This window comes from Bubalus kerabau, chromosome 17, assembly GCF_029407905.1.
Source record: "Bubalus kerabau isolate K-KA32 ecotype Philippines breed swamp buffalo chromosome 17, PCC_UOA_SB_1v2, whole genome shotgun sequence".
Classification (NCBI taxonomy): Eukaryota; Metazoa; Chordata; class Mammalia; order Artiodactyla; family Bovidae; genus Bubalus; species Bubalus kerabau.
This window is the reverse complement of record NC_073640.1, coordinates 9,252,027-9,278,059: the sequence shown is the minus strand read 5'-3', so window position 1 is coordinate 9,278,059 and position 26,033 is coordinate 9,252,027.

Sequence of the window (26,033 nt, the reverse complement as noted above, 5' to 3'; positions counted from 1 at the left end):
AGGCCACATTTAGCGTGAATCTCCTCACCTCAGAACATGAAGGCACTGGAGGACAAAGTTCGGGGCTGCTGGGTGGCATACAGAGTTATGTTCCTGTAAGTCTCTGGTCTGGAGAAAGGACCTCTTCAACTAGTAACAAGAGACATCTTCACGTTCCATCTTCAACTAGAGGGAGCCTGAGCAGAACTAGTCTTGGTGCAACTGGATTATCACCGGGGAATCACACCTGTCAGCGTTCTCAGTGGCTTAAATCCTTGGCCAGGGAACTATGTTCCTTCTGGGTTGCCACAGCAAAGATAAGGGGACCCTTTTTGCCCATATATGTGATGTTACTGGCTGATGGTATGTGAAGACCCCTTTTCCAGTGGCGTGGATGGGTAGATAAATGGATGGATGGGTACAAATCTCTTGTATGAATGCTACACTCGACACTCACTCTGCAAGATGGCAGGCTGAGTGCAGAGGGGGCATCCGTGCCAGGGGAACTGAGCGCCATGAGGCCAGGGCTGGTCACTGGCCTTCTGCCCTAACCCACTGGCTGTGGGCCTAAGTGCAGTCTGGGGCTGGATGCCAGCGGAGGGGGAAGGACACACTATAATATGGGCAGGCAGATGATCTGTGAGACTTAAAACGAAATGCTTGCTGAGTCTTCAGGCTGAGCTCCAGAGTAGCTGATGGGGACCCAGTAGAGACCAACCCATAAATAGGGAGCTGTGTGACTCTCATCCACTCCTAACAGAAAAAAGAGAACCTAACCAACAAATGTTTACGAAGTATCCCCTGCATGAGAAATGCTGAACTGAAATGGATGTTTGCTGATCAAAAATCAGTGGACTATTAACTAACTGATGGTAAACTGAATCCAACGATGCACAGAAAGACTTATATGAGATGAATGGAATTTATCCCAGTTATGCAAGGCGGGTACAATATTCAGAAATCAATGAAATCTACTACGTAAACAAGCTGAAACAAAAACTTACATCACCTGAGACATAAAAAGCACATAACAAAATCCAGCACTTATTCATGATTTTTAAAAAAAGCTCTTAGCAAATTAGGAATAGAGGATAATCACCTCAACAGAGTACATTAAAAAACAAAACAAAACCCAAAAACCTATAGGTGACATCACATTTAACGGTGAAATAGTAAATGATTTTTCCCCCTAAGACCAGGACAAAGGCAAGGATGTCTTTCCTCTCACTCTTATTCAAATTAGCACAGGAAATTTTAGCCATAGCAATATGGCAAGAAAAAGAAATAAAAGGTATGCATGCTGGAAAGGAAGAAATAAAACTCTGTTTGCTCTTGAAAAGACTGGTTACATAGAAAATCCTAAGGAATCTCAGAACAAAATAAAACAACACTTCTAGAACTAATAAATGAGTTCAGCAAGGTCACAAGATGCAGGTTTGAGGGTTCAATCCTGGGATCAGGAAAAGCCCCTGGAGGAGGAAATGGCAACCTACTCCAGTATTCTTGCCTGAGAAATCTCATGGACAGAGCAGCCAGGCAGGCTACAGTCCATGGGGTCACAAGAGAGTCAGACATAAGAGCTAGATCAGCACATAAAATCACATTTCTATATATTAATGATGAACACGTGGAAACTGAAATTAAAAACAGAGTTTTACTGACAATCACCCCAAAGAAAATGCAATACTTCCGTATACACTCATTAGGCATATGTTTACTAAATGGAGTGACACGCCAAGTCCACAGCATAATAAAGATGTCCATTCTCCCCAAACTATAGGTTTAATGAGATTTCTATCAAAACCGAAGCAAGATTTTTGGTAGACACACACAAGTATATTCTAAAATTTATATGAAAATACAGACATTAGAGTAGCTCAAAGAATCTTTATAAAAATGAATACAATGGGGAAAATCCCTTTATTTAACATCAAGATTAACTTAGCTACAATGATCAAGACAGTGTACAACTGGAAGAATGACACACATATAGATAAAAGAAACAGAACAGGGAACCCAAAACTGACCAGCACAAATATGCTCAACTGATTTTAGATATACATCAAGGCTGTATATTGTCACCCTGCTTATTTAACTTATATGCAGAGTACATCATGAGAAATGCTGGGCTGGAAGAAGCACAAGCTGGAATCAAGATTGCCGGGAGAAATATCAATAACCTCAGATATTCAGATGACACCACCCTTATGGCAGAAAGTGAAAAGGAACTAAAAAGCCTCTGATGAAAGTGAAAGTGGAGAGTGAAGAAGCTGGCTTAAAGCTCAACATTCAGAAAACGAAGATCATGGCATCTGGTCCCATCACTTCATGGGAAATAGATGGGGAAACAGTGGAAACAGTGTCAGACTTTATTTTTTTGGGCTCCAAAATCACTACAGATGGTGACTGCAGCCATGAAATTAAAAGATGCTTACTCCTTGGAAGAAAAGTTATGACCAACTTAGATAGCATATTCAAAAGCAGAGACATTACTTTGCCAACAAAGGTCCGTCTAGTCAAGGATATGGTTTTCCTGTGGTCATGTATGGATGTGGGAGTTGGACTGTGAAGAAAGCTGAGCACCCAAGAATTGATGCTTTTGAACTGTGGTGTTGGAGAAGACTCTTGAGAGTCCCTTGGACTGCAAGGAGATCCAACCAGTCCATTCTGAAGGAGATCAGCCCTGGGATTTCTTTGGAAGGAATGATGCTAAAGCTGAAACTCCAGTACTTTGGCCACCTCGTGCGAAGAGTTGACTCATTGGAAAAGACTCTGATGCTGGGAGGGATTGGGGGCAGGAGGAGAAGGGGACGACAGAGGATGAGATGGCAGGATGGCATCACCGACTCGATGGACGTGAGTCTGGGTGAACTCCGGGAGTTGGTGATGGACAGGGAGGTCTGGTGTGCTGTGATTCATGGGGTCGCAAAGAGTCGGACATGACTAAGCGACTGAACTGAATTGATTTTAGATAAAATTGCAAAAGCAATTCAATAGTGGAAGAATAGGAAAGTTTTTCAACAAATAGTGTTAAAATAATCAGCTATCTGTAGGCAAAACAACAAAAAAAAAGAACCTAAAACAGCTTCACACCTTATACCAAAATTAACAATAGATTTATCATGGACATACATGTAAAATGTACAAGAGTAAAACCTCATGGGGAAAGGAAGGAGAAATTCTTTAGGATCTAGGACTAGAAGGAGATTTGACAATAGAAACTTGATCCATAAAAGGAAAAAATTACTAAACCGAACCTCATCAAAATAAAAAAACTTTTCTTTTGCAAAAACCCATGTGAAAACGATGAAGAGACAAGGTACAGAACGGAAGAACATATTTGTAAACCCCATATCCAACAAAAGCCTAGTGCCTAAAATATAGAAAGAACTCTAAAAAACTCAACAGTAATAAAATAAACAATTCAATTAGAAAATGGGGAAAGTCGTGAATAGACACTCCACCGAGGAAGAGACACAGATGGCAAACACACACACAGAAACATGTTCAACATCATTAACCATCAGGAAAATGCAAATTAAAAGCCACAATGAGATATCTCTGCACACTTACCAGGATGGCTAAAATAAAAAATAGCAACAACACCAACTGCTGGTGAGGATACAGAGAAGCTGAATTACTCATACTTTACTGGTCAGAATGTAAAGTTATATGGAAAAACTCGACAGTTTCTTATAAAACCAAACGTGTAGTTACTACACAACCCGTTGACTGCAGTCATGGGCATTTATCCTTGAGAATTGAAAACTTGTGTTCACACAGAAACCTGTTCAAGAATGTTGGTAACAGCTTTACTCTTAACAGCCGAGTCTAGACCCAACCCAGACTTCCTTCAATGGGAGAATGATTAAATGAACCATGGTTCAGGTAGAATACACCACAGAATACTTCTCAGCAATGAAAATGAACAGACTACTGACACGTGCAAGAATTTGGACAAATCTCTGGGAAATGATGCCAAGTGAAAATAGTCAGTCCTAAAGAGGTCACAGTGCTCGCTGCTTCTGGCAGGGGCTCTGATCTAAGCACTAAGGGCTTTGTTTCATTCTCTTCACTCCCATAAATGGGAGTTCTATGAGGGCAGGGCCCACACCCATCTTTTTGACCATCTGATTCTCGAGACTTCCCACCATTTGAACCAAGTTGCCTAACACCCAGTCGCTGAATGAATGTGCCTTCATTTAAGTGTACTGGCTACTCTATCTCATTTAATCTTAATGCAAACTCTGAAATGCCCATTATCTCTATTTAATCCCAAGGAGAGTAGGGGATAGTTTCCAAGGGGTTAAATGGCCTGCTTAAACTATGAGCTAACTATGAGTCTTCAAGACTTGTTATGACCTGAATCTCAAGACCTGTCCACAGTGCCAACACAGATCAGTGACGCACCTGTGCTCAGCTACACTCACACACTGCAGTAGGAGCCAGTTCTCATACAGAAGCGCAGGATAGAGCATTCCCACCACAGAGTGAGCGGTGACAATGTCAGAAGAGTCTGAGAAGGGAAAACGTCGTAGGTTTAAAGACGGGGCCTCATGGGCTGTCTCTGGTTAAGACAGCATCTTCAGGATCAGGCCAATACCCCAAGCAAAAATGACTCAGTGATACGAAATATCAGTCAGTAGCTTCCCTTTTTGTGTGTGTGTGTGTGTATTATGTTTAAGGTAACATGATCCAAGAATGTATTCAACTAAATTCTAAGTCAACCTTCTTTCTACTTCCTTAGAAATGCAGGTTACCTGAATATATGAGATAAAACGGAGCACGTTACTTCGGTTAAAAAATTCCCAAGTTCTATCCATGTTTATTTGGTAAAAGATGTGTACATTGGAAAATGCATTTACTTCAAAGTTTAGCTTGTGGCCACTGACTGGAGGCAGCAGACATTTTATAGTAAAATTAGACGGTAACATGGGCTTTCCTTGTAGCTCAGTTGGTAAAGAATCGGCCTGCAATGCAGGAGACCCAGGTTTGTTTGCTGGATTGGGAAGATCCCCCGGAGAAGGAAATGGCAACCCACTGTGGTATTCTTGCCTGGGAAACCCCAGGTCCAGAGGAGTCTGCGGGCTACAGTCCACGGGGTCGCAGAGCTGGGAACAGCTGAGCGACCAAACCACCGCCATATGGCGAAGCTGCAGAAAGCGGGTGATTTTACTAAATGTCCTTCAACAAACTGTGTAATTCTTCACACAGATATTCGGTTACTCTAATTGAATGCATTCTTAAATACTTTATAGTTTGGTTAATATTTTGAAAGAAGTCTATTTCCACCTTTAACGACTACTAGTATAGGGAAAATCAGTTGGTTTGCCAACCTTTCAAATTATCTTACTGCTAGTTATTTTTACTATAGCATTTTAACTTCTCTAGGATTATAGTAATGGACCTTTACAATAAAGAACACTTCCCCATCTTTTTTTGGTCTCATTATGTTCACTGAAACTTGGAAGACAATGTGAGCACTGATGGCCATACCGAACACCCTTGTCTAGATTCTGATTTAAATGGGAGGCATGCTTTTGTGCTTTCATGGTTTAAAATACCTGGAGTAGATTTTTAACAATATCCTTGACTCTATTACAAGAGATTCCCTCTCTCTCTAGTTTCCTTAGTGGTAATTACTGTTGTTTTGGTTGATTAGTCAGTTGGTTGGTTGGTTTTACAGTGGCCGTTGAATTTAAACAAATGCCTTTTTGGCATCATTGACAGAACCATAAAATTGTTCTTCAATTTTGCTGCTATAATAAATTACACTGATAGAGAATAAAAACAATACGTAAATAAAGAAATGACATGAAAATTTAATCAGTTCTAGTAAATAATGCATTAATACCCTGTCAACAAGCTTCAACTCACAGGGAGTGGCAACTTTCAGCAAAATCTAAAAAACCACTCATTTACAGGCAAATGCCTCTAAAGAATGTTTTAAAAGATTTTCTTTAGTATAGAAATCAAGAATACTTTTTTTTTCCTAGGGAAAATATTATGAATGGACTTGATAACATAAAAGTCAAAGGTATTTATTTTCCCTAAAAAAATCCTCTTTCCATCAACACCAAAAAAAAAAAAAAAAACAAAAAAAACAAACCACACACATGAAAACTCAGTAGCTGGTGCTGAAATCGTGTTACAAGCAAGAAGCTGAAATGAACTGCGGTTGAAGGCGCGAGCATCTGCGTCCTGAGAGGCAAGATGACGCCAGGCGCTCTCAGGTGCACGGTCTCCTCTGACGCTCAGAGTTCTCGACACGGAGACGAGCAGCAGCTCAGACCGGAAAAGTGATGGTCTGTGCGTACCTCCTGGGTCCCCCAAAGAGCCTTTGCAGGCAGGTGCTATGCATGTCCCCCAGATGGCAGGTGAGGAAGGTGACCCCTTAGAGAGGCTACAGGATTCTCCAAAACCAGCCGGCTGATAAATGGCCGAGCTGGGATGCAAACCCTGAGTGAAAAAGGACACCCCCTTTTGATGAATGCCAGCAGAGTCTGGTGGCTCAAAGCACAGGCTTCATGTCAGCAGACGGGCCCTGAGTCCCTGCTCAGGACCGCACGAGCTGTGTGCTCTTGTGCCAGTTAATTAACCCCTCCATGCCCTGCGTTCTCTCAGGGACGATTAAAGCAACCAGGCAGCTGTATCGCAGAGCTCCTATGAAGCTCAAAGGAAGTACCACACACACACACCTAGGCGCAGACTGCATGGCAGGCCCGCGATACATTTTAGCTTATATTCTGTTTATTATCACTATTATCATCATTATTTTTGATCATCATTGAAACTGACCTTCTAATGGCTCTGAGTAAATCATCATGGGTATCAAGAAGAGAACTCCAACAGAAGCCACTAAAATGACTCTCAGTAGCTAATAAAACCTAATAAAGTCCGAGTACCCACTTAGCCAAGCCACTGAATACACCACTGCTCAGGTAAGTCATAAAGTCTTCCCTGCAGCGGTTACAATGATTGATCCTCAGGCACAATTAAAACTCAAGTGATACACTGACATTTTAATAGAACAAATAATTTAAATACATTTAATGTGTTAGGTGGTAACCAATTTTGTAATATATACGACAGATTTGGGAAGTTCCCAGAAAAAAAAAAAAGTGTAGAGAAAGGCTTCATCCAAGAGGATGAAGCAGATAAAGAAAATGGGACTGACGCTGACAAGAGGTCCTGAACCCCAAAGCCACCCAGGATGGAGCCCACCAGGCCATGTGCAAAAAGGTGCCTTGAAAATGTAAAGCAGTCATCAATCAATTAAAAATAAATAAATATAATTATAAACACACACACACACAATCTACAGGCTTTTTCTCTTTTCTCTCTGTCATCCTTAAATTATTATTAAAACTAACTGATCAAGGTAAGTCTTGCACTTCTATTACCCTTCAAAAATGTTTTAAGAGAAACTGATTCAAAGAGGATGGGAAAAAAGAAATGGGCCTCGGATTTTGATGCTGAAACTTAAAATGAAAGTTATTTGCAAGAAAAAGTGAGATTCACGTCACCTCCTCCCAGATCCCCTCCTGGGATTTTCTAGGAACTGTCTAATGATCAGCTCTAGGGGAAGAGAGGGCCCTGGTTTGTAGCACTTGCCAGTTTCCATGGTGTAAGTATCCCCACCAAGACTGCACTCAAGACATGAACGTGATGTCACTGAAAACGGGACGGGCTGGGTCTGCTCTTGCTGGCACACCAGACGCATGGCTACCAGCTGTCCACCTCACTGGCTTGTTTCACATGCTCTGAGGCCCCCATCACCACGAGAAACCACCTGATGCGTGTGTGACCCCCCGCCTGTCACCTTTACCCGCGTTTGAAAAGGAGCGCCATGAGTCTGGGGGACGCGCCTGCTTGTCCCCTCCATACTTTCTTTACCTGCTCCAAACTGTGGCCCGAGGCAGCAACCCTCACCTGATATTTGGGGAATGAATGAATACACGGTGGAGGTGGGAGAAGAGGGGAGGGAGATGGAGATGAGGAAAAAGCACAGGAAGGAGAAGAGGGGCTATCTGTGGGCCAACTGGGCCAAGTCCTGTCCTTCCTTCAAACTGGGGTCACCCCTTCTGGCTAGGCAGGCTTATCAGCATAGCCAAGAATCGTCAAAGAGTTAATCTAACCAATGCTTCCTTCTGATCAAATATGCACCTGAAATCTTGCTATGTGTTTTTTTCAATCCCAAACTTTCTCAGAGTCCTTTTACTTTTTTTTTTTTTTTAAAGGAGAACTTGATCTCCTGTAGCTCAAAAGATCCACTATGAGGTTATTGATAACTACTGTTACCACCATAAAAAGTTCATGTTGACAGGTCCTTTGAAACAAAACCACATACAAGTAAGCGCTGATGTTTTAAATTTTGATTTCCTACGATTGAAAGTCAGAGATCTGGAAGTCTTGGCTCTCCCAGGCACTGACATCCTTCCTTTTTAGGATGAAAGAGCTGAGAAAAACAGAAGAGCTGCGTAACACTGACGGACGGAAACCACTGGAGCGACAGCAAGGCTCTGGGCTATAGAGGAGCTTCCTCGTTTCCAGACTCATGGAGGAAAAACCCATGGGTGCAGGAGCCTGGTGGGCTGCAGTCCATGGGGTCGCTGAGGGTCGGACACGACTGAGCGATTTCACTTTCACTTTTCACTTTCATGCATTGGAGAAGGAAATGGCAACCCACTCCAGTGTTCTTGCTTGGAGAATCCCAGGGATGGGGGAGCCTGGTGGGCTGCCATCTATGGGGTCACGAAGAGTCGGACACGACTGAAGTGACTTAGCAGCAGCAGCTCCAAGTCAGAAGTCTCAATGCCAGCGTAACGAGACAGCGGATGTTGTCATCTCTGCATGGCTCATCTTGAAAGCTCAGGTTTAACAGATAGGAGATAATGTCCTGTTTCGTACGAGTGAGATGTTCTCTGAGGCTGCCCAGCCCCTAGGCCTAGATCTGAAGTACCCAGGGTGCTGCTTCTCTTAATTTCCATGTGACTGGCTGGCTACCTGCCGCATCCTGCACACTTCCCTAGTGCGGGAAGGGCAGATTTGTGAGTGCCGGCGAAATCTACACATGTCTGCACGGTTTTCTGCTGATTGCCCAGAGAGACAGAATCTGCTGAACTCCAGGAGGAGGGGGCCGCTCGGGTGCCAGGGCTGCAGGGTATGAAGGAATGCAGCTTAAAAACGCACTCTCATCAAACAGCAAGTGGCGGCAAGAGCCTGGGGAAAGAGTTCCCTCTGATTCCCTCTGTACCCAGGAAGGGAGGGGCAGTGAGCAGCCACACCAGGCCTGTCCCTTCCCAAAGGACACAGCAGGTCCACCCACCCACTCCTTAGACTGCCTGGAGCCTGCATTTTGGGGAAGGGCCTGAAAGTGCATTTTGGTGTTAGCAGCTGCATTACCTGTTACTGGACAGGAGTGGCACACGTCAGTTCAGCCTGTCTGCAGGTTAAGTTCTCTATCGAACGAATGGCACAAAACAAAAACCCAACCAGGCAAGGAGCTTAATGCTTCCAGTGCAGTTGAGACCATGGGGCTCCGAGAACATGAAAAAAAATCCAAAATCGCTTTATCAGGCCCCTTGGTGCTGACAACACAGCTAAACCCAGCTGGCACTGTGGTCAGCTGCCAGAGCTGAAATCGATGGTGATGCTAAAATGGTCAAAAATGGAAAAGTCCCTATTTGGAGAATTACGGCCTTGCTTCTTTCAAAGAGTTGATGGACAGGGTCTTAGGTAAATGCCCCCACATGTGACAGAACTCACATCAGTTCTGGATGCTGTCTCTGAAGTCATTCAGGCCAATAAACGCCCAGGGACATTTTTCAAGGGCCCTTCCTATGTCTTTTACTTTGCCTCCTCCTGGGATAAGCGCAAATCATTCCAGTGAAAGCCAGCTTCATAAGTGAACGCCATAAACCTATTTTATGACTTGGGGAATTTAAAAACATGTCAACAAAACCATCACAATGCGTTTTTCCCGTGATCCTTTAAAAACTGAGAGAGAGAGAGAACATATTATATCCACAGTTCCCGCAACCAGATTCCAAGAGAGCTAAAGAAACTGCATTTGGACATCGGTAAAAATGATGGACAAATCTTTTTTGCAGAAGTTTCAACCTGGCTTGCCTTGAGAAACGTAAAGAGGCTCTCTGGCACTAGATGTCAAATTAATTGCAGGCAAAGTGTGTTACAGTAATTCACTTGGCAGTTTAAGCAAAACCCAGAGAACAGCATTAAACTGGATGCCCATATGCCAGCGGTGCCCCATCGCTTCGCTCTGGCTGATGAAGTCTGACGCTGACTCTCTCCTGCTGTAACCCAATCGGCCGCAACACAGAGGAGACCTGTCCTTCTTTTGGCATTGTGTAAAATGGTTTATTTGTCCTCTCAGGAGGTGTGCTGATAGATAAATCCCAGGTATGATTATTATTATTTTGAACTATGATTATGAGTTACTATTATGACTTTCCTGAGACGCTGGGAACAGGGCACAGGGAATCCGGGGATCAGACCGAGCTGTGTGTGAACACTTAAGGGACAACATCTATCTTCATTCAGGGTGGTTTTGGTAATATTTCAGGAGAGAAAGGCCATCTATACTAAAGGGAGTTCAGTGCAGAGAAGGGGAAAGACTCTGCCCGGGTATGTGTTGCCTGTAAGGCTTACCCGGGTTGAATTGTCTGTGCCAGGCAGCCTGCTTTGCTCTCAGCCAGGATTCTTGCCTGGATAACCCCATGGGCAGAGGAGCCTGGTGGGCTACAGTCCATGGTGTCATAGAGTCAGACACTGAGCTTGCAGGCGTAGGGTGCACTGAATACCTTCAGGGCATCTATGACAACCCATTCACTCCACTCCATCTGCTGAATGCCTACTATGTGTCTGGGTCTCTGCTATGAATGAAGCGCCAAGAGATGTGGGTCTCACCCTGCAGAGGCTCCTGCCAAATCAGCAGCGGGATAGCCACATCTAAGCAGATACAGGCAGGCAAGCTGCTGCGCTAGAACTTTGTGACGGTCGCCCTCCATCAGGGGACCCTCATGGTGTTTGGTCCTATGCACTTTGTAGAATGGTGTCAGCTGAACCCACTGGCCCTGAGTCCATGAATCGAGGCAGAACCAGGATTCTTCGACACATCTATGTCCAGGACTGAGTTCTCTAACCCAGCGGTCCCCAACCTTCTTTGGCACCAGGGACGGGTCTCATGGAAGACAATTCTTCCACAGACTGGGAGGATGCTTTCGGGGTGATTCAAATGCATCATATTTACTGTGAACTTTATTTCTATTATTATTAGACTGTAATATAAAATGAAATCATCCTACAAAACTCACCATAATGCAGAATCAGATCCCCAGGCATTAGATTCTCATAAGCAGCTCACAACCTAGATTCCTTGCACGCCCAGTTTGCAGTAAGTTCAGGCTAAGAGAACCTAATGCCACTGCTGATCAGACACGAGGAGGCAAAGCTCAGGTGGTAATGCGAGTGATGGGGAAAGTCAGTCACTCAGTCACGTCCAGCTCTTTGCGACCCTCTTTACATGGACTGTGGACTGTAGCCCACCAGGCTCCTCTGTCCATGGAATTATCCAGGCAAGAACACTGGAGTAGGTGGCCAGTCACTTCTCCAGGGAATCTTCCTGACCCAGGGACTGAACCCGCATCTCCTTCATTGAAGGCAGATTCTTTACTGTTTGAGCCACAGAAGTGGTTGCAAATACAGATGAAGCTTCACTGGCTCGCCCACTTCTCGCCTCTTGCTGTGCACCCTGGTTCCTAACAGGTCAGAGACCTAACAGTCTTGGTCCCTGGTCTGGGGTGGGGCTCTCTGTTCTAACCTGTCTACTGTGGAAGTGAAGGTGAAAGTTACTCAGTCATGTCTGACTGACCCCATGGACTATACAGTCCATGGAATTCTCCAGGCCAGAGTCCTAGGGTGGGTAGCCTTTCCCTTCTCCAGGGGATCTTCCTGACCCAGGAATGGAACCCAGGTCTCCCGCATTGCAGGCAGATTCTTTACCAGCTGAGCCGCAAGGGAAGTGCTGTCTGCTGTGGAGTCACGCTCAAAGGAGTAAGGGGGCAATGCTTCCAATAGGGAAAGAGGTGAGGAAAGTTCAGGAGAGCCTTCAAAGAGGAGGCGAAACTTAAACTATGTTGGGGAAGCTCAGACAAAACGGTAATGACATCCAGGGAGAAGGAAGGCCTTGGAAAAGACACAGAAGGGTCCCTGGCTGAGCCCCTAAAAGGCACCCTGGCTGAGAATTGGACCAATGTCACCCCCTCCAACGAAAGGCTGGAGGCAAATGATACATTTTCCTATGAGGCCGGCACCTTGTTCTTCGGACATAAAACCTTCCCAAACTTAAATGACTCCCTGAAACAACTTCTGGCCTCTGTAAAGTGGGGCATCCAAGACAAACAATCAAGGGCCATTTGAAGGCGCATGCGGTGTTCTCGGAGAATTATTTCTGGCCATGGTCTCTGCCACGGATCACAGGCCATCGGCTTTCGATCACAAGGTTGAAAGGTATTAACGAGAACCCACGCGGTCCCGGGCAACCGTCTGCGGAAAACGTTTTCCTTTCCTGGAATGTAATTGGGTCTGTGTTCATCTAGAATTTATTTTTTACCGATTTCATCCTCAAAACTTCAAAGTGTTACTTTCTCCGCCCCCACCCCGCTACCACTCAATCTTGTACTATGTCATGTCCCCCACCCCGCAACATTGGTTCTGTGTTTGCGGAGGCACTGACCCAGCACCCCCAGGGTGGGGGCCGGGAGTGTAACCCACAGGCACACCTGGAAGTCATTAAGGATGGGCGAGGAGGAGGGAAGGGGGGAGAAGGAGTGGGGAGGAGGAGGGGGGAGGAGGGGGGAGGAGGAGGGGAGTGGGGAGAAGGAGTGGGGAGGAGGAGGGGGGAGAAGGAGGGGGAAGGAGGAGGGGAGGAGGGGGGAGGAAAGAGGGGAGAGTAAGAAGGAGGAGGGAGGAGGAGGGGAGGGGAGGGGAGGGGAGGAGGGAGGAGGAGCGGGTAAATAAGACCATTTCTGGCCCAACACCTTCACATTCTTTTTTCCCTTACGTCAAGTCTGAGCCAAAGGCAAAAATGTTTAAAATAAGCAGAGAACAGACAAACAAATACCTTCTGAAAATTCCACCAGGTTGTCTCAGGATAACGTCAGGGGTCAAACGTGTCATGCTGAGGGAGAGAAAGTCAACAACCTGAACTGCCACCTCACCTTTCTGATATTCCAGAGCATCCGAACCTTGAGAAGGAAATGGCAACCCACTCCAGTACTCTTGTGTGGGAACTCCCACGGACAGAGGAGCTTGGCATGCTGCGGTCCGTGGCACCACAAGAGTCTGAAGGACTTAGCGACTAAACCACAACCACCACCAGAGCGTTGGTAAGCTAGTTATATCTGTAAAGGCTCAACTGCCAAATCCATCCCACGTTATCAGCTATGATAAAACTGGATTCAAATAAATGGTGTACTGATTTAAGGCCCCAACTTCGCTGGATTTTCTTTTGATACCTCTGGCTGAGGCTATCCAGCCCCTTAGCTCCTGATGAATTTGATGTCCTCATCTTCTAAAAGGAAGCATGGTGGTTTTTATTAGGTCTATCTAGGAAATATAGGCCATAGGCATTTGCGCTTTGGGATGCAAGATAAAAATGCCTTGTTACTAGAAGGGAAGCTTTAGATTTCGAGTGTGCCTGCTGCAGAGATCCATAAAATTCAAGGAATTTCCTTCCTGAAGCTTGAGGATATTCGTGTTAATGAAGTTGGAATTAGTTGTTAGAGAACTGCTATTAACCGTTGGCAGTTTATGGTAACAAAATGTGACAATCATCTCTACTTTTTTGTTCTCCCCCACTTAAAAGCTCTATTTATCCATCTATTTTAAGATATGGGGAAGGATTTCATTTAATAGATTTATCCAATAACTCCCACAGTTTGGGAAGTTTACATATCTATCTCATGTATTATAGGTATGATTACATACATTCTGGAAATGCCAAGAAGTTCTTGGCACATGTCTCCTGAATTCTCTGCTGCAGGAAATATCATCATTCCTATTGTGAATTGGGAAGCTGGGACTTGGCCACATTCAGTCACCTGCCCCGGGTCACACACTGGAAAGGGATCAAGAACTTTGTCCAGTCTGTCCCTAGAGTCCCTGGGCTGTCCACTCACTGGGAGCAGAAGGTCACCGTTCCATTGCTGGCCCTATGTTTCTGTTAACTTTTTCTCTCAGTGACACTTTTCACGGGTGTGTGTTAAGTTGCTTCACTCGTGTCCGACTCTGTGACCCTGTGGACTGCAGCCCACCAGGCTCCTCTGTCCATGGGATTCTCCAGGCAAGAATTCTGGAGTAGGTTTCCATGCTCTCCTCCAGGGGATCTTCCCAAACCCATGTCTCCTGCACTGGTAGGTAGATTCTTCACCACTGCCCACCAGGGAAGCCCCTAGCATTCAGATAGTTACTTGGGCAACTACAAGACCCAAATGGTATTCTCCCAAGCTCACTCATATAGTGAAGCTATACTTAAATATATAAAATTTTAATCACCACATTAAAAAAAATCACAAAGTTGAAAACAAATGACTAAAGAGAAAAAAAAAAACATTACAACAGATGGCAATGAGCTGGTCATAATTGATATGGCACTCTCACCCATAAATAACACAACCTAAGAGCAGATTGAACCAAAAATGTAGATAGAAGTCCAGAAAAGAATTGCAAATGGCCAACTGAAACATCAACCCAATCTCAACTGCATCTACAGTAAGAAGTTAAATTTTAAAAACTGACAGTGATCAGTGTCAGGCTCCTTGCACCCGGGGTCACCCTCTGGAAAACCACGTTACCTGGAGCAGTCAGCGGGGCCAATAATCCAGGCATCCACGTTTGCACTAAGCTCAAAGAACGTGGCACTTCTGAAACTAGAGCCAGGTGAACACTTAGGGGGCACCGTGTCAGGCGCTCAAGCGTGGGGGACCCAGCCCACCAGGTGCCCGAAGCAGGTGCCGGCCCCATGAGGTGCTGGGCCACCTTGCTAGCGAGCAGGGCATGCAGACGGGCTGCTGCCTCTGCAACCTGGCTGGCCACCACGTGCCGGTCTGCCACATGGCCTGCGCCCTAAGCGCACGACGTGCCGCGGGAGGCACAGAACACACGCAACGTGCTGCGGGAGGCGCAGGACACACGCGACGTGCCGCGGGAGGCGCAGGACACACGCGACGTGCCGCGGGAGGCGCAGGACACACGCGACGTGCCGCGGGAGGCGCAGGACACACGCGACGTGCCGCGGGAGGCGCAGGACACACGCGACGTGCCGCGGGAGGCGCAGGACACACGCGACGTGCCGCGGGAGGCGCAGGACACACGCGACGTGCTGCGGGAGGCGCAGCGCATGCGACATGCTGCACTTAGGTGGCCATCGACGTGTACGTATGCGGCCTGCCTGCGTGTGTGCCCCTGTTGGTGTCACGCCAGCGTCATGCTGGTGCCCCGCCGCCTCGCCCCGCCTCCTGAAGGTACTCCTGCACCTGCGCGCGACTGGCTTGGCTCACCCTCCTGGTTAAAAAAGGGGTGGAGCGGGGGCATCACCCCTCTGAGAGCTCAACCTTTCCACCTTTTCTCCCACGTCCGCAGAAGAAACTGGGGCGGGACAGCTGATCCGGAAATGAAGCCTCAGGAGTCGCACCAGAAGCACGTTTCTCCCAACTTTCATGCTTTATCCAAAACACGGTGCTCGTTGGGCATGTTATCTTCTTATTAATTTGTAAATCATGTTTAAAGTAGAAAAAGACACAAATAGTGATGGTGAGATTTTATTTGTTTGTTTTTGTAACTGGTTGTTATACATTTTTCAAAATGATAACCTTCCAAATCGGTATGTGTGTGAAATACAAGATACTTATATTGGTAGGCATGTGAAATATTTGGGGAGGTCAGTTTTTGAAATAGCAAAACTTTAAGGCACATCTCATACAGCAACTGGATTTCTAGGAATTCTGTCTATATACTGATATATATATATATACCAAACTAGGCCATCAGTTCAGTTCAGTTCAGTCACTCAGTCATGTCCGACTCTTTTTGACCCCATGAACTGCAGCACGCCAGGCCTCCCTGTCCATCACCAACTCCTGGAGTTCACCCAAACTCACGTCCATCGAGTCAGTGATGCCATCCAGCCATCTCATCCTCTGTCGTCCCCTTCTCCTCTTGCCCCCAATCCCTCCCAGCATCAGAGTCTTTTCCAATGAGTCAACTCTTCGCATCAGGTGGCCAAAGTACTGGAGTTTCAGCTTTAGCATCAGTCCTTCCAAAGAACACCCAGGAATGATCTCCTTTAGAATGGACTGGTTGGATCTCCTTGCAGTCCAAGGGACTCTCAAGAGTCTTCTCCAACACCACAGTTCAAAGGCATCAATTCTTCAGCACTCAGCCTTCTTCACAGTCCAACTTTCACATCCATACACGACCACTGGAAAAACCATAGCCTTGACTAGACGGACCTTTGTTGGAAAAGTAATGTCTCTGCTTTTACCATAGTGAAGGTTAAAAGATATTTACTGAAGCGTGGTTTATAATAGCTAAAGGTTAGAAATAACTTATCTTTTAACAGAGGATTAGATAAATATATGGGCTTCCCTGGTGGCTCAGATGGTTCAGAGTCTGTCTACAATGTGGGAGACCCAGGTTTGATCCCTGGTTGGGGAAGATCCCCTGGAAGAGGGAATGGTAACCCACTCCAGTATTCTTGCCTGGAGAATCCCATGGACAGAGGAGCCTGAAAGGCTACAGTCCATCAGGTTGCAAACAAGTCGACCACAACTAAGTGACTAATACTTACTTTCAGAAAAACATATGATTGTACAGAATACTACTGGTCTTTGAAAAGAATTAGGTAGACATACAGAAATTGAAATAAATAATTTATAAAATTAAAGGGATATGAAAGGTATAGAACAATGTATATAAATTGGGACCATACATGTAAGTTAAAGGTATACACATATATTAACACATAAATATAAACGCCTCCAGTTATGTCTGGCAAAGGTAACAATACACTGTCAACATATCTGGAGGAGGAGCAGGTGATTTTGAGACTAAAAGTTGCTGGGTAGGGAAGAATTAATAAATTCTTTTTCTTTTCTTTTTTCTGCTGCTGCTACTGCTAAGTCACTTCAGTCGTGTCCGACTCTGCGTGACCCCATAGATGGCAGCCCACCAGGCTCCCCCGTCCCTGGGATTCTCCAGGCAAGAACACTGGAGTGGGTTGCCATTTCCTTCTCCAGTGCATGAAAGTGAAAAGTGAAAGTGAAGTCGCTCAAGTCGTGTCCGACCCTCAGCGACCCCATGGACTGCAGCCTACCAGGCTCCTCCATCCATGGGATTTTCCAGGCAGGAGTACTGGAGTGGGGTGCCATAACTCTGTATATGTATCACTTTTACTTAGCTTTCATAAGAGGGAAAAATAAACCTAGGAAACAACAGAAATCCTCAATTCAATTTAAAATCATTTTAATTTTCAAATGGGAGTAGCTCGTGTCTACACCCACAAACAAACCCTGTTTTGAACTTTTCTTGGTGGCATTCAATCCACTTGCCTACAGAGTAATGTCCACAGGGAATGCAGTTGCTTCGCACTTTGCAAGCTGCCTCTGATGGAGACCAATTAGAATATCCTGAGTCAAATGGAAAGGAACATAGCTGGAACTGGTCAGGACTGGTTTGGACCCTGATTCCCTGAAGTTCAGTGTGAATGCAGCTGAGATGCTTCACTTCTCTAAGCCCTGGTTTCCTTCATGAAATGTTGATAAGAATATGGCCCCCGTGGGGAATTAGTGACCTAAACGTTTGTACATTTGTGTGTGTGTATTTATATAAAGTCTACCACACTCAGTAGGCGTTTAAAGTAAGTTGGATTCATTCTTTTCCCCTTCATTTAAGAGAATTTAAAAACCCTCTAGGCTATTTCCAGTTACTCCTTCTGCTGAGAGTGGCCAAATGTGGCCTCAGATCAGTCCATGCCTATTTTTTTTTTTTTTTAATAGAAATACGGGATTCCCTTGTAGCTCAGTTGGTAAAGAATCTGCCTGCAGTGTGGGAGACCCAGGTTTGATCCCTGGGTTGGGAAGATCCCCTGAAGAAGGAAATGGCAACCCACTCCAGCATCCTTGCCTGGAAAAATCTCATGGACACAGGAGTCTGGTGGGCTGCAGTCCATGCGGTTGCAAAGAGTTGGGCACAACAGACCGACCGCTTACTTACTTACTTATAGTTGATTTACAATATCATTTTAGTTTCAGGTGTATGGTGTGATAATTCAGTATTTTTGTACCCTGTGCCCGAGACTTGTGGGATTTTAGTTCCCTGATCAGAGATGGAACCCAGGCCAGCGTGCAGTGAGAGCAGAGCCCTACCCATTGGACCACCAGGAAATCCCCACACTCTGTGCCTCTGAATTAACATATTTCCTTCCTTTGGGAGGGCTTCCTGGAAGGGAGGGGCTTTGACGGTAAAGCGTCTGTCTACAATGCGGGAGACCCGGGTTCAATCCCTGGGTTGGGAAGATCCCCTGGAGAAGGAAATAGCAATCCAGTCCAGTACTATTGCCTGGAAAATCCCATGGGCAGAGGACCCTGGTAGGCTACAGTCCATGGGGTCACAAAGAGTCGGACACGACTGAGCGACTTCCCTTCACTCCCTTCCTCACGGCAGCCGTTTCTGTGCCTATGACAGGTGTGGTCTGGTTAGAATATGCTCTTCCTACATGCTTGCTGAGACCCCAGCTCACACACCTCCTAACACTTTTCTTCCTGAAAATTTATCCAAACCAGTCAAGTTTTATATTAATTCCTTCCTGGCAACTGCCAAAAACCTACCCTTATAATTCTGCCCTTTTTCAGTGTCAAGGCTTCGGAAAGAAACCTTCGTAGTGGACTGACCTTTCACTTCCTTACTTTCTGTGTTTCGCCTGAATTCTATATGCCTAGTTAAGTAATATGTTTGACCAGCTACCGTTAGGAAAATTTCATGAACTGGTAGAACCCTTGCTGGCTTTTAAAATTACTGATACAATATACAACTCCCCAGCGTGAGCTGTGGGCAAGGACAGTAGAAATATATAGAAGTGCTTAGCTTTTATAAGCCCACATTCCACATCATCAAAAAGACTGTGCCTCGTATGCCATTAAAATAATAATAAAAAAATAGAATGAAAGGGAAAGAAAAGCATATTGAAGGAGCCGAAGTTTAAATGAGAACCACCTGTTCTTGGGCCTGGGTGTCAAAACCACACCCCTGCTTCTAAGGGATTCCCCCAGCCCTCTGAGGTGGTGTCACCGCTCATTCTCAGCTGTACCCCACCCCCATTCCAGAAGCAGATGTCAGGGTCCTTATTAATTTTGAGGGGGATGTCAGATGTGAAAAGGTGGAAAGTTGTTAAATGGTTAAATGGTCCGGAAGGCACTGTGATCAGAAGGTCAAGGTCAGAAGATGAAGGGCAGGAGAAACCATGAAATGCGTTTCATTAGATCCATAAAATGTATGACTTCACTCGCTTAATTACATAAATAAAGTTGTTAGAAAAAATAAACTCAGGCACAGAGCGTGCAAAATTAGCAAGGGCTTTATGTAAGTCTATGGAACTAGAAACAACCCCTAGAAAGGTCACTCACATGTAGCTGGCGTCTTTGTACAAGCTTCATATAAAGCCAGAAAGGAAAGATCTCCTGGAGCCTGCCAGAACTGGTGGGATCCAAGCTATACAGCAGACCCACGCGATACCAAGAGGGCTGAGATTGGGGATTGGTGGCCCATTTGGTAACTTGAACGCTAATACAGTTCTCTATCCATCTGTTTTACATGGCAGTTGGAAGCGAATTTATGTGATAAAGAATTAAGGCTGTTTCTCTTGGCCATCTAAATAATTGGGATGCTCTTTTCTTGGAAAGCCATTGACAACAGGATAACAAGCATTCAAAACTGAATCAAGAATTAAAGAGGCTCAAGGGTGATTAACTTTTTAAAAGCATGCCAGGACTTCCCAGGTGGCTCAGACAGTAAACAATCCGCCTGCAATGCAGGAGACTGGGGTTCAATCCCTGGGTTGGGAAGATCCCCTGGAGAAGAGAATGGCAACCCACTCCAGGATTCTTGCCTGGAGAATCCCATGGACAGAGGAACCTGGTGGGCTACAATCTGTGGGGTCTCAAAGAGTTGGACATGGCTGAGTGACTACCACATGCACACAAGGGTGCCTAACGTTTTTTTAAAAAAGCATGGCCAGAGATTGTTTCCAAAGTTTTTCTTAATTTGTTTTGTTTTGAACACAATACAAGTAATAATCTTGCGTGGTGCTCAAGGACTTTTTTTGTTTTAAAGAGAAAAGGGGTGTTTCCGGGACAAAGAGAGAGACAGAGGAACTCCAGAGAGAGAGAATGGGGAAGGTACTTGGCTACTGAAACCAACAAGCAAACTCAGAACATTCCTTGAAAAGAAGTGATCCCATATTTGGATCCTGTGAAATATGGCAAGTAACTGTCCTGAATAAACACTGCACAATTATTTTTACTAACAAAATACCACTGACCACCCCCCTGGGGCTTTATTTAGGTGATCTCTCAGGAACAGTTCTGCAAGGAGGGAATTGTTCTCGAGCAGGATCCCCCAGTCTCCACAGTGGGACCTGACATCACCCTGCCTGACCCCAGTGTCCATGAGTATTCTTTCCACTTTACCGTGCTGGCTTGATTATGAAAAAACATAATACATAAAGCCATCTGATGTTCCATAGGCCATGATCTAAAATACAATTGCTTCCTGAAGAGCAGGATGCAGGTGCCTGGATGTGTGTTTCTGCAAATGGTGGGGAGAGGCAAAGGGAGGCCCTGGAGCCTGATCACTGCGCCTTGTTTTCTGAAAAGTTAAGACTCCCTGAATTAATTCACTGATGCCGAGACCATGAAAGGAACAAAACCTCAATATATCCTTCCAGTGTGACTTTAAAGATGACAAGGTTATCATTTCATACACCATCGTGCAAGAATTGATTTATGGGTCTCTGGGTGTCCCCCCTTCCACTCTCCTCTAGACATACCTGGGATTATGGCATTCAGGCATATTCCCTAAAATCCCATAAAACCAAGTGTTTGCTAGCTCTAATTCTCATGGAATTTTCATGGAATAATGCAACCTTTCAATGTTTCTGAAATGGGAGGCTTCTAGATGTCTGGATCTCAAAACTGCTATGCCTGAAGGTTCTTTTTCTCCCCATTTACAAGCTAGTATTTTTTCCACAAGTATTTCATGCAAAGGCCTGTGACTCTGAGGAGCACAGCCTCTTCCTCTGGCTGCTGCTGCTGAGTCTTCTTCCCCAACATGGACTGTGGGAAGGGAGGGGCCAGCCACAGTCCTGCTAAACCATATTCCTTGTTATTTGCAAAGTGGCAAGCATCCCCCACTGGGAAGGAAGACCTGGTGGGAGGGGCAGTATGGAGTCCAGCCAACTCTCACTCGCCACACATTTTTCAGGAGTGCAATCAAATAGCAAGAGAAGCCTGCTGGCCGTTGTGTCTTCTCTTTATAACATCTCATCCAAAATAGGATTATGTAAATGTCCTTTTTTACGAGCTCCTACACATCTCAGTGGTTCCCTTTATGGCCAAGAATGCAGTAAGAGGGGTCTCTTAGGTTGGCACGCAGCCATTTCCCCCCTTTCTGTTTCAAGGGCAACTGGTCTTCCTTGCCCAACTCGCCAGCAGTAGCTCCTCTCTGTGCATAAAACACGGACGTGCATTAGGTCTGCCAGGGGAGCATATGGACTTGATCTGAGTCCACTGAGATCAGGACAGCATTTGCATTGTAGTGGGAGACCTGGGCCACTTCACCAGGGTCTCCTTGGTCGCTTCAAGTTACTGCACTCTTTGCTTCCTGGATGACAGGCAGTGAAGTCTCAGCTCTGTGCATGCAGGGGCAGCGTCCTCTGCTTGCTGTGAGCGTGGCTGGAACACCAGGACATGACTCCTTCTCTAGTCCTGATTGATCCCTTGGGTCTCAAGACTCAGCCCAATGACATTTTCACTAGGGAGCCTTCACTGACCCCGCCTTTCATGAGGAACAGACCACACCCTCTTGGAGACCTGTGCTTTGCTGCACTCTGGAGTCTTCTGTCCTTATAAGAGGAACGTGTTTATTTATTAGTAGTACTAACTAGAGTGCCATATTTACTGTTTGTTATTCTTGTTGCTGTTCAGTCGCTCAGTCGCGTACGACTCTTTGCCATGTACTACAGCACCCCAGGCTTCTCTGTCCTTCACTACCTCCCAGAGTTTGCTCAAACTCGTGTCCATTAAGTCGACGATGCCATCCAACCATCTCATTGTCTGTCGCCCCCTTCTCCTCCTGTCCTCAAGCTTTCTCAGCAAGCTGGCTCTTCTCATCAGGTGGCCAAAGTATTGCAGCTTCAGCTTCAGCATCAGTCCTTTCAGTGAATATTCAGGGTTGATTTCCTTTAGGATCGATTGGTGTGATCTCCTCGCTGTCCGAGGGACTCTCAAGTGTCTTCTCCAGCACCACAGTTTGAAATTTACTATTTAACCATTTAACTATTTAATTTTAACTTAACTGTCTAATTTTACTATTTAACCATTGAAAATACCATCTTTCAAGGGCCAATCGTCAGGCCTCGTGCTAAGCACCATGTGTGAATGGTCTCATTTAGCCCCTCTGCCGTGTGTCCTATCAGAGGAAAAGTCAAGGGTGCAGGTCAGGATCAGACACTCTGGGTTTGAAATCCTAAGTCTACCAACTGGTGACCATGAACTTGGGCAAATTCCCTTTCGAGGCCTTTCCTGTAAAATGGGAATGCAACCAAACAGGGCAACCGTATGGGGTTTTCCTGATTCATTCATCAATTCATTCACCCAAGGGGTGAGTGTGGAGTAAGCACTCAGTGTCAGCTATTTCTGTTATCTCTTTACCGAAGAGGGGGAACCTGAGACTTCAGAGATGAAGTGACCCACCAGAGACAACCCTGCTGGTTGAGCAGTACAGCTCAGACATCCCCCAGGTATCCTGACCCCCCAGTTCTTCACCACTTTGAATCCCAGCATCTTTCTCTTCCCTCTGGTCCATAAGCACTTTGCGAGCCCAGCTGTGACGGTCTGTCTTTGAGCCCCAATGCCTAGCATGGGGCCTGCCACGTTGAAAGAGCGAGATGTCCATTTAATCCATTGATCATTTGATGAATTAACTTAAGAATGGTTTCGATTTTAGTAAATAGTAAGCACGGTGCTAGGCACAGAAAACAAGCCATAAAAAAATACTGGGAAGTACCTGGTGTGAAATCAATTGCATTTAGTAATTTATTTTCAATGTAAGCCTTGAAATGTCCTTAAAAACCTCCCAAATGAAAGTCATTCCAGCATAAACACAGAAGCCTTTAAAAAATAAACTGCCGCTGTCTGCAGTCTAAACCTAACGTATGGAGCTTTCAAAATACAATCATGGGCTGTATTATTATTTAAAAAAATTTTTTTGACTCACTTCAAATGATTTTTCCTCCACTTTTGACATACTGAGAGCATTCCCGATAGACAGATTGCACAACACCTGAATTTTGAGCCACTGAAGGGTGTGTGCTACGTAAGTATCCACAGCAGGGCAGGGACCCCTCAGGACACAATCCTGAACAGAGGTGAGCACCTGGAAACAAAACCGTAATATTTTTTTTTGAGTGGATGGGACAGAACCAGTCACTGTCATTCACTTCATAAAAGCTGAAATTAAAAAGCTATCATCTGTGAATTTTTTAATAAAAATGAGGAAATTAGGAGATAAATTTAAACTCTTTGTTTCAGAAATACTGCAATGTAATTCCATTAGAGACTTTGCAAGCATGGGACCACCTGGCTTCTCCCTGCTTTCTCTTAGAGGCATCTGAACACTTTGGAGGTCTACGTGGTAGAACAGTCCCTGTTGGAGATACCCTGAAACTTCTTATAACCAGCATCGTTCAGAAGCATTGCTATTAAGACCCCAAACTGCAAACTCTCAGCATCAAAGGAGATACAGAGTTCTTTGTGGGGACAATGAACTTGGACCGTTGTTCTCCAGTGAATGGAAAACAACATTGCTAACCCAGAGAAGTGACATTCGGCCCCGTTTGGTGACGCCTCAGTTCCCTCTGCACTGGGATTACAATGCTGCCTTTCTGTGGAGTTTTCAGAACACGCCACCAGAATCGGCCCTGAGTGCCTGAGCAACTGAATGACCACCTTCATGCATTGTGGCTTTCCCAGTCCCATTTTGCATTCAAATATGTAAGGAGACCAAGCCTGCTCCAGAGGCTCTGTTATCCCCAATTTCAAATCAAATCCCACCAGCTCACAGATGTACTTTACAAGTTTTGGCAAATTCACTCCAACACTTTAGAAATAAGTAGGATGCTGTTAAAAGATTAGAATTCTGCAGTCAAGTGAAATCAGCCTTTGGAAATAAACGCCCAGACCCTTCGGTCCCACCGCTATTTGCTACTGAAATCCACAAGTTATGAAGCTCAGGATTCAAAGTGAACCTCGATCCAAGTCTTGGCACCAGTGCCTCATAGCTGTGTGACCCCGGCTGAGCTATTTAACCTCTCTGAACCTTGGTTTTTCCTACTAGTAACGGGAGAATGATAATGACTTTACAGGGTGGCTGGGAGTATTAAAAGGCATTTTTTAAAAAGCACTTAAAATCTTTTCGGATCCTAGGGGATTTTAAACTAATAAAATTAGGTGCTTATCCAAATCTGCAAGGATTGGGGAGTGACAGGAAAGATGTGTGTGTGTGTGTGTTGGGGTGGGGGGCGGTGAGGAAAAGGTGGAGTTACCACCAAGAACTTTCAGATCCTGTTCAAATGCTTTTGGTGGGTGGTGGTGTCTTCGCCAGGTCAGAAGTGATGTCTCCTGGCTAAACATTCTTCCTTCCTAACCCCTAGCCCCTAGCCTGGCCCGGGGTCCTACTGGATCAGGGGGGTGACAGACTCATCTTAGCATCTCCCTGCCTCATTCCTCACATGCAGACTCATCAAATGATGAGTCACCCTGGGGACTTCCCTGGTGGTCCAGAGGTTAAAAATCTGCCTTCCAATACAGGGGACACAGGTTCAATCCCTGGTCAGGAAACTAAGATCTCACATGTGGGGCGACTAACCTACACCACCACAGCTACTGGGCCTGAAAGTGACAGTGGGAGCCGCCCAGATCGTCCCGACCCAGGGATCTTACCCTGGTCTCCCACCTTGCAGGCAGATTCTTTACCATCTGAGCCACCAGGGAAGCCATATTGAACTGGAGCTATAGCCCCTGGGGTTTCCAAGAGTCTGATAGGACTAAGTGACTGAGCGCGTGTGCACGCACACACAAACACACACACACTAGATACCTGGCTGTTACGATGCCAAGCTTTAGCTAACACAGTCTCTTCAAAGGCTTTATTTGTACATCCCAAATCATTCTTGTAAGCCATTTATTTTCCCACACTGTTGGATGCTGGGAGCATTTAGGAAGTGTTCTCAGGGTGTTTGAAATCAACAAGGCAATTAGGGTGGTTTATAAGGAATCAAAAATACAATCAAAAGTGCTTGGAAACGTCAATAAAATTCTTGGCTTGGCAGACCACTTCTGTATTGTACACTTATAAGGAAACTTTAACATGATCTTAACATATGCATCATTCTGAATTTAGGATGTATTTTCAAACTGGAAGATGAATAAACTGACAGGGAGTCTGCAGGATCTTTATATAATTTGGGGAGAGATCTTTCCTTGGGGAAAACAGAAATGAAAAAATAGGTTTCAGAGTCAGACTGACATGGATTCTAATCCTGGCTATGTGAGGAAAACTGGGTGAGTTGGGGAAAAACCATTAACGCGCTCAGAGCTTGGTTTCTGCAGCTTTAAAATGAGGACAGTAATGCCACTTCAACTTGAAATATATAAGCGTCCAGCAAAGTGTCTTTGCAAACCTTCATTTTCATTCCTCAT